Here is a 7,813-nt window from a genome sequence, read left to right as displayed (position 1 = left end):
GTGAAGAGGGAAGTGTCTGGTATGGAGTCTCCTGAGCCTGAGGCTTTTATACCCCCTTCTAGGGTCAGGTGTGAGGTTGTCCAGGGTCTCTTCCTGCTTCCTGTTTGTGCCATTTTTAGGGCTGCTTTCTCTTGTTTTTCTGTAGTCATCTCCCACTTGTATAATGCCCATGGTTCTTCAGCAATGTTTTTTGTTGCCTAGTGAGTCCACCTCTTTTTCTGAATTTGTATGCAGATTGTAGGGGGGCCCCCTAGCCTCCTCAAGGGCCCGGTTCATTCTTATTAACTGGAGTCATATTTTGTTAAAAATTCACATTTTAGATGTACTAAGGCCCTCATGCACCCATTCTCTCTCTCTCCTTTCTCTCTCTGCTTGGCTATAAATTTAAAAAATGAAAGTTTATTTTAGTTTATAGTTCTAGGTTAGAGTCTACCATGGCAGGGAGGACAGAATGTGAGCTGGTCACATGCAGCTCAGTGAGGAAGCAGAGAGCAGTGGATGCTGCTGCTCAGCCGATGTTCTCCTTTTTATAAAGTCCACGGGATGGGGCCCCACACAGGTAAGGTGAGACTTTCTTCCTGAACCTCATCAAGATAATCTCTCACAGTCATGCCCAGAGGCTAGACTAAACTAGATAATCCCCCACAGGAGATTCTAGGCCCTGTACAAATTGACAATCATTATAAACCATCAGAATTTCTGAAGTTCTTCGTATTTTCCTAATTAATAATTTTCATGAGTCGTGATTTTTTTTCAGTATGTGGCTTTTATCCCCCCACTTTTTTTTCCTGTTGCTCCAAGTGTGCCAAGTATTAAAATTTTAACCTAGAAATATATAGCAATATGTTTTGGAATTCATACATTTTAATTATACAAAATAATGGGTCTCATGACATTTTTTTCCATGTATGCAGGGGACTTGATCATATTCATCCAACGGCCTACACTCATGCTTCCCTGCACTGGTCCCTTCCTATTCCCGAAGAGTTCCTCTTCTCACGTTCGTGTGTTTTTTTTTTTTTTTTTTTTAGGTACTATATTTTCTTTTTTTTATTATTTTTTATTGTTTATTTTTTATTTATTTATTTGAGAGTGACAGAGAGAGAAAGAGGCAGATAGAAAGAGAGAGAGAGAATGGGCATGCCAGGGCCTCCAGCCACTGCAAACGAACTCCAGATGCGTGCGCCCCCTTGTGTATCTGGCTAACGTGGGTCCTGGGGAATCGAGCCTCGAACCAGGGTTCTTAGGCCTCAGAGGAAAGCGCTTAACCGCTAAGCCATCTCTCCAGCCCAAGATGCTATATTTTCTATGAAACAAAATAAACCCTTTCTAAAGTTGCTTTTGTTAGGTATTTTTGTCACAGTACCAAGAAGGTCACTAATACACTTCCCATACGTGTATTCTTAAGTAGTATACTTCAGTTTTGTTCCATTTTCAAGTTTTTGTAAGGGAAATCATATTGCATATACTCTTTTATTCTATTCCAGGTTGCTGCTGGTCACTATATTTTGTCCATTTCTATATAATTTTCTTTTTTTTCGAAACAAACTAATATTCTTCCCTTGCTGAGTTAATGAATATTTATGACATTTCCACTTGGTAACTTCCAAGAATAATTCTGTTATGAAGAGACTTAAACATGACTTGTTATAAACATAAAGTAAGTGAAGAAGATCTCATGAGTACAGAAGGTATGTCTTTCTGAGTCTGGCTGACTTAACATTATGATCTCTATTATCATTATGATCATTATGATTTTTGTGAAATGACATAACTTTCTTTTTACCAATGAACACTATTCTTTTTTATTTTTATTTATGAGAGAGAGAGAGAGGAGAGAAGAGAGAGAATGGGTATTCTATCCACTGCAAACTAACTCCAAATGTATGCACCACTTTGTGTACCTGGTTTTACGTAAGCACTGGGGAATCAAACCCGGATCATTAGGCTTTGCAGGCAGGCACCTTAACTGACGAACCATCTGTCTATCCCCACTTTTTTTCTTAAACTTATTTTTATCAGGTATTTTCTCCCAGCAATGAGAAAATTAACTGATATAAAAATAATTTCGGGGGCTGGAGAGATGGCTTAGCGGTTAAGCGCTTGCCTGTGAAGCCTAAGGACCCCAGTTCAAGGCTCGATTCTCCAGGACCCACGTTAGCCAGATGCACAAGGGGGCGTACACATCTGGAGTTCGTTTGCAGTGGCTGGAGGCCCTGGTGTGCCTATTCTCTCTCTCTCTTTCTCTGTCTGTTGCTCTCAAATAAATAAACAAAAAATTAAAAAATAATAATAAAAAAAATAATAATTTTGGCCTGGCATGGTGGTGCATGCCTTTAATCTCAGCACCTGGGAGGCAGAGGTAGGATCGCCATGAGTTCAAGGCCACTCTGAGACTACACAGTGAATTCCAGGTCAGACTGAGCTAGAGTGAAACCCTACCTCAAAAAGCAAAATTAACTCCCTCCAGACATAAAATGGCCTGGATATCCATGACCTCATAGTGATACTACCTACACAAGAACATCATAAGAGGAGGAAAAGACCATGACATTAACATAAAAAATAGACTGATTAAGATGGGGAGGAGATATGATGGAGAATGGAATTTCAAAGGGGAAAGTGTGGGGGGGAGAGGGAGGGAATTACCATGGGATACTTTTTATAATCATGGAAAATGTTAATAAAAATTGAGAAAAAAAAAAGAAAAAGAAAATTAAAAAAAAATAGTCCAAGTCAGGTGTGGAGGCACATGCCGGCATCTCAGTTCTCAGGAGGTAGAAGCAGGCAGATCAGGAGATCAAAGCCATCCTCAGCTACACAGTGAGTTTGAGATGAGCCTGAAATACATGATAACCCTGTCTCAACACCACCACCACCACCACCCCCGGAAAAAAATTAGCTCAATTTTAGAAGTGCCAAGAGGATGTGAAGAGAAACTGAAAAAAAGTGACCTTCATGACAAGCAAACTTGCTGGAAGATGTACAACTTGGGAAGAAGCTGGTAAAGAGAGCATCTGTCATGTGAAGATGCACAGATGTACTCCAGGCAACCGTGTGCACAGAGGCTGTGGCCCAAACAGTGATGGCTTGAAATAGCAATCAGCATAAAAAGAAAACAAGGGCTGGAGAAATGGCTTAGCGGTTACGCACTTGCCTGTGAAGCCTAAGGACCCCGGTTCGAGCCTCAGTTCCCTAGGACCCACATTAGCCAGATGCACAAGGGGGTGCACTCATTTGTAGTGGCTGGAGGCCCTGGTGAGCCCATTCATTCTCTTCTCTATCTGCCTCTTCCTCTGTTTGTCACTCTTAAATAAATATTTTTTAGAAAAGAAAACAAAATGTCCCTCTTCAGGTAAATGGACAAAGACAGCAAGGGCTATACCTAGAAAAAGTCGCTGTTACACACACTGATTTTTTTAATGTTTTATGTTTTTCATTTATTTATTAGGAAAATAAAAAGAGAGAAAGGGCACGCCAGGGCCTCTAACCACTGCAAACGAACTCCAGACGCATGTGCCACTTTGTGCATGGCAAGCTCCTTAACCACTAACCCATCTCTCCAGCCCTGTTTATTTTTTTAAGAGAAGCTCAGAGAGAGAGGATGCTAGTGACATAACAGTGATATAAAGAACATTCATCTCGGGCTGGAGAGATGGCTCAGCAGTCACGGCACTTGCTTGCGAAGCCAAAGGACCCAGGTTTGATTCCCCAGGACCCACGTAAGCCAGATGTACAAGGGGGCACGTGCATCTGCAATTCATTTGCAGTGTTGGGAGCCCTGCCACAACCATTCTCATTCTCTCAAGTAAATAGACAAAAATAAATTTTTTAAAAAAAAGAACATTCATCTTTACTAGGAGCATCAACACCTTCACAGAGTGGTAAATTCCAAATTCGTGAATTTATTATTAAAATGGGATAAACATTATATAGAGAGATGTATGGAGGGCTTAATCTGCTTCTGTTCATAAGTTGGGTTTTTATATATTTATTTCATATGTTATTTTTTATATCCTTAGTATATCTAAAATGTGACTTTTTAACACAATGTGACTCCAGTAATAAGAATGAACCAGGCCCTTGCGGAGGCTTGGGGGCCCCTACAGTATGGATACAAATTCAGCAAAAGAGGTGAACTCACTAGACAACAAAAAACATTGCTGAAGAACCATGGGCATTATACAAGCGGGTGATGACTACAGAAAAACAAGAGAAAGCAGCCCTAAAAATGGCACAAACAGGAAGCAGGAAGTGACCCTGGACAACCTCACACCTGACCCTAGAAGGGGGTATAAAAGCCTCAGGCTCAGGAGACTCCATACCAGACACTTCCCTCTTCACCGCTCCTCAACCTACTCCACTCTCAACTATCACCACCATGGGCTGCTGTGGCTGCTCCGGAGGCTGTGGCTCCAGCTGTGGAGGCTGTGGCTCCAGCTGCTGTGTGCCCGTGTGCTGCTGCAAGCCCGTGTGCTGCTGTGTGCCCACCTGCTCCTGCTCCAGCTGCAGCAAGGGGGGCTGTGGCTCCTGTGGGGGCTGCAAGGGGGGCTGTGGCTCTTGTGGCTGCTCCAAGGGTGGCTGTAGCTCCTGTGGGGGCTGCAAGGGGAGCTGCGGCTCCTGTGGGGGCTGCAAGGGGGGCTGTAGCTCTTGTGGCTGCTCCAAGGGGGGCTGTAGTTCCTGTGGGGGCTGCAAGGGGAGCTGTGGCTCTTGTGGGGGCTGCAAGTCTAGCTGCTGTCAGTCCAGCTGCTGCAAGCCCTGCTGCTGTGAATCCAGCTGCTGCAAACCCTGCTGCTGTCAGTCCAGCTGCTGCAAACCCTGCTGCTGCCAGTCCAGCTGCTGCAAGCCCTGCTGCTGTGAATCCAGCTGCTGCAAGCCCTGCTGCTGTCAGTCCAGCTGTTGCAAGCCCTGCTGCTGTGAGTCCAGCTGTTGCAAGCCCTGCTGCTGCCAGTCCAGCTGCTGTAAGCCCTGCTGCTGTCAGTCCAGCTGCTGCAAGCCCTGCTGCTGTCAGTCCAGCTGCTGCAAGCCCTGCTGCTGCCAGTCCAGCTGCTGTGCCCCCGTGTGCTGCCAGTGCAAGATCTGATTTTTAAGTTTACAGGGTTATAATCAAATAGACACCGTCCCTGGCTAAAGTCAGGGATACTTTGCCTGTCATCTTTCCAACCTCCAATCTTTCTCTCTTTTTATCTATCCTTCCCTGTTCCTCTCTCTCCTTGTCTCTCTCCCTCTCTTACTCTCTCTTCTCATGTCTCTCTTCCTCCCTCCCTCTCCATTTTCCTCTCTCTCCTTCCCTGTCCCTCTGTTTCTCTTCCTCTTTCCCTCCCTGTCCCTCTCCTCTCTCTTTCCCCCTCTCCTACTCTCTTCTCTTTCTCTTCCTTCGACTCTCCCTGTCTTGTCCCTCTCTTGTTCTTTCTCTCCTTCCTTCTCATCTCGCTCTCTCTTTCTCTCCGTCCTCCTTCTCTCATCCTCCTCTGACAAGCATGAGCACTTCTCTTTGGTCTCCTTCGCATCCAGCTGCTGCTCCAAGGGTGGCTTTGGCTTCTGCGAGGGCTCCACGGGCACTGTGGCTCCTGTGGAGGTTGCAAGGCCACTTGTTGGACACGTAGCTGCCATCTACGGACTTTCAGTTCAAGAATGACCTCCAAGGCTCCCTTCCCACCTCCACTTCTGCAGACCTCTCCTGGTCACTTGTGCAGATTCTGGTCGTACCCTTTCATCCAGGATGTCCCTGTGATCAGCGACACACCTCTTCTACCTGCTCACATGGCACTCACCAGGAGCGCAGATCACTGCCCTTTAAATGTCTAATAAAGCCATTCGCCCCACACCCTGACCCTGCATTGTGTTTGCTTCTTTATTTTCCTCTGTGGGGGAGGGGGCACAGCACGTGTGGTCAGAGGCCTGCAGGTGGAGTGTCCTGGCTGGCATGGCTCCCCCATGTGTGCAGGAGCACCAGTGACCGCCACCCCGCCCCTCAGGTGCAGAGCCCTCCATACTCTCAGCATCTGGGGAGGGGCTGGCCTTGATAGGGCAAAAGAAAGGATGGGGTGGGGTGCCCTGGCCTTGCGCACTTGACTGTTTTAGCCCCGTCACGAAGACTCCTCACAGTTCTGGAGGCTGGAAGTCCAAGGTCACTGTGGTGCTGGAAACCAGGCTCTGGACCCTCTCTCATAGCCCCTGGGAGGAGGCCCCTCCCTCAGGATGTACGCCTTCCCAAAGGCACCGCCTCCTGATACCATCACCCTGAGGTGAGGCCTCAACAGAGGACTTTCAGGGGACAATGCACTTAGACCTCACGCACACCGAGTTTACCAGGGAAACTTCGGGCATCATCTACTCATAGCCTCCTCTCTGGGATGGTCGGAATGTGAAATGTCCACTATAGGCTCATGTCAGTGAACACGTGGTCCCCAGCTGGTAGCCCTGTTTGGGAACGTTCTGTTGTATTTAAGAGATAAAGCCTCAATGGCAAAGTCAGTCACTGGGAGAATGACCTTTAGGCTTTCCTGCCTGGCCCCTCACTCCCGTCCGCTCTCTGCTTTCTTACTGTGACTCATTGTGCCCACCCACCGCACCCTCTTCCACCACGCCTTGCTCACCACGAGAGACTATATCCTTTGGAACTGTGAGCCAAAATCAACCCTTCCTTCCTGAGTTGCTCTTGTCAAGTATTTGCTCATAGCAATGAGAAAAGTAGCTAATACCTCCCTGTCCTTGAACTTGAGCCTCCTTCTACAGATTCTAGGAATGGGGTTCATGGAGTCTTTGGTTATTTGGGGCATGTGGAGAGGGTGGTCATAAAGATTAAGGGGAAGGGTGAACAAAGATGCATACACGGAGGGCTTTGGGCCATAAGATGAAGATATGAGAGGGGGCTGGAGTAATGGCTTAGCAGTTGAGCGCTTGCCTGTGAAGCCTAAGGATCCTGGGTTGAGGCTTGATTCCCCAGGACCCACTTTAGCCAGATGCACAAGGGTGGGCATGCATCTGGAGTTCATTTGCAGTGGCTGGAGACCCTGGCATGCCCATTCTTCCTCTCTCTATCTGCCTCTTTCTCTCTGTGTTACTAAAATTAAATAAATAAATAAATAAGAACAAAAAATATTTTTAAAAAATATTTGAGAGGGTTTGGGATAAAATGGGGTCAGCTCTCTAGAGCCCCTCACGGGTTCCGGCTCACAGCTTCAGCTCACAGTTTCTTCATAATTCCTCAGCCTCAGGTGCTTCCACTGAGAAGTGACTCACATCCCGCGGCCACATTCACAGTCCCGAGGTGCTCTGCTTGACAGCGGAGCCCTCACACTGGGCTCCATAGGATCTGTGCTCTGTGGGTTGCCAGAACTTTGGGTCAGTGTCAGCCCAAGCAAAGTCAGACACAGAAGCCTGCGGGTGAACCTCTCTCTTACGTGATGGGGTGGGGTGCGGGACTGGCCTGGGACTCAGCCAAGTGAGGGTCCAGTTGCTGATAGAGACCTGTGGCAGAGAGTGACCCTGGATCCAACCTTTAGACCATACTCATTCTGGAAGGACCCGACTCAAGGAGGAATATAAGGCAGATGGGTGAGGGTGGCCTCGCCCGCACAGACAGACTTAGTCCATGGGCACTGGACTCATGCACAGTGAAGAGGGTCTGGACTGGGGTTGGCCTCACCTGGAGCACAGAGCTGAGATCCTCACCCCTCCAGATCCCCATCATTAGTTAGGATTTGAATCCGAAACATCCTCCACAGGTTCATATTTTGAATTTCAGCCGTGGCGCCTTTAAGAAGTGAGGCTTGGAGACTGGGGAGATGGTGTAGTGGTTAAAGTGCTT

The sequence above is a fragment of the Jaculus jaculus genome, chromosome 1, assembly GCF_020740685.1.
Source record: "Jaculus jaculus isolate mJacJac1 chromosome 1, mJacJac1.mat.Y.cur, whole genome shotgun sequence".
Lineage (NCBI taxonomy): Eukaryota > Metazoa > Chordata > Mammalia > Rodentia > Dipodidae > Jaculus > Jaculus jaculus.
Note: the sequence above shows the minus strand (reverse complement) of the source record.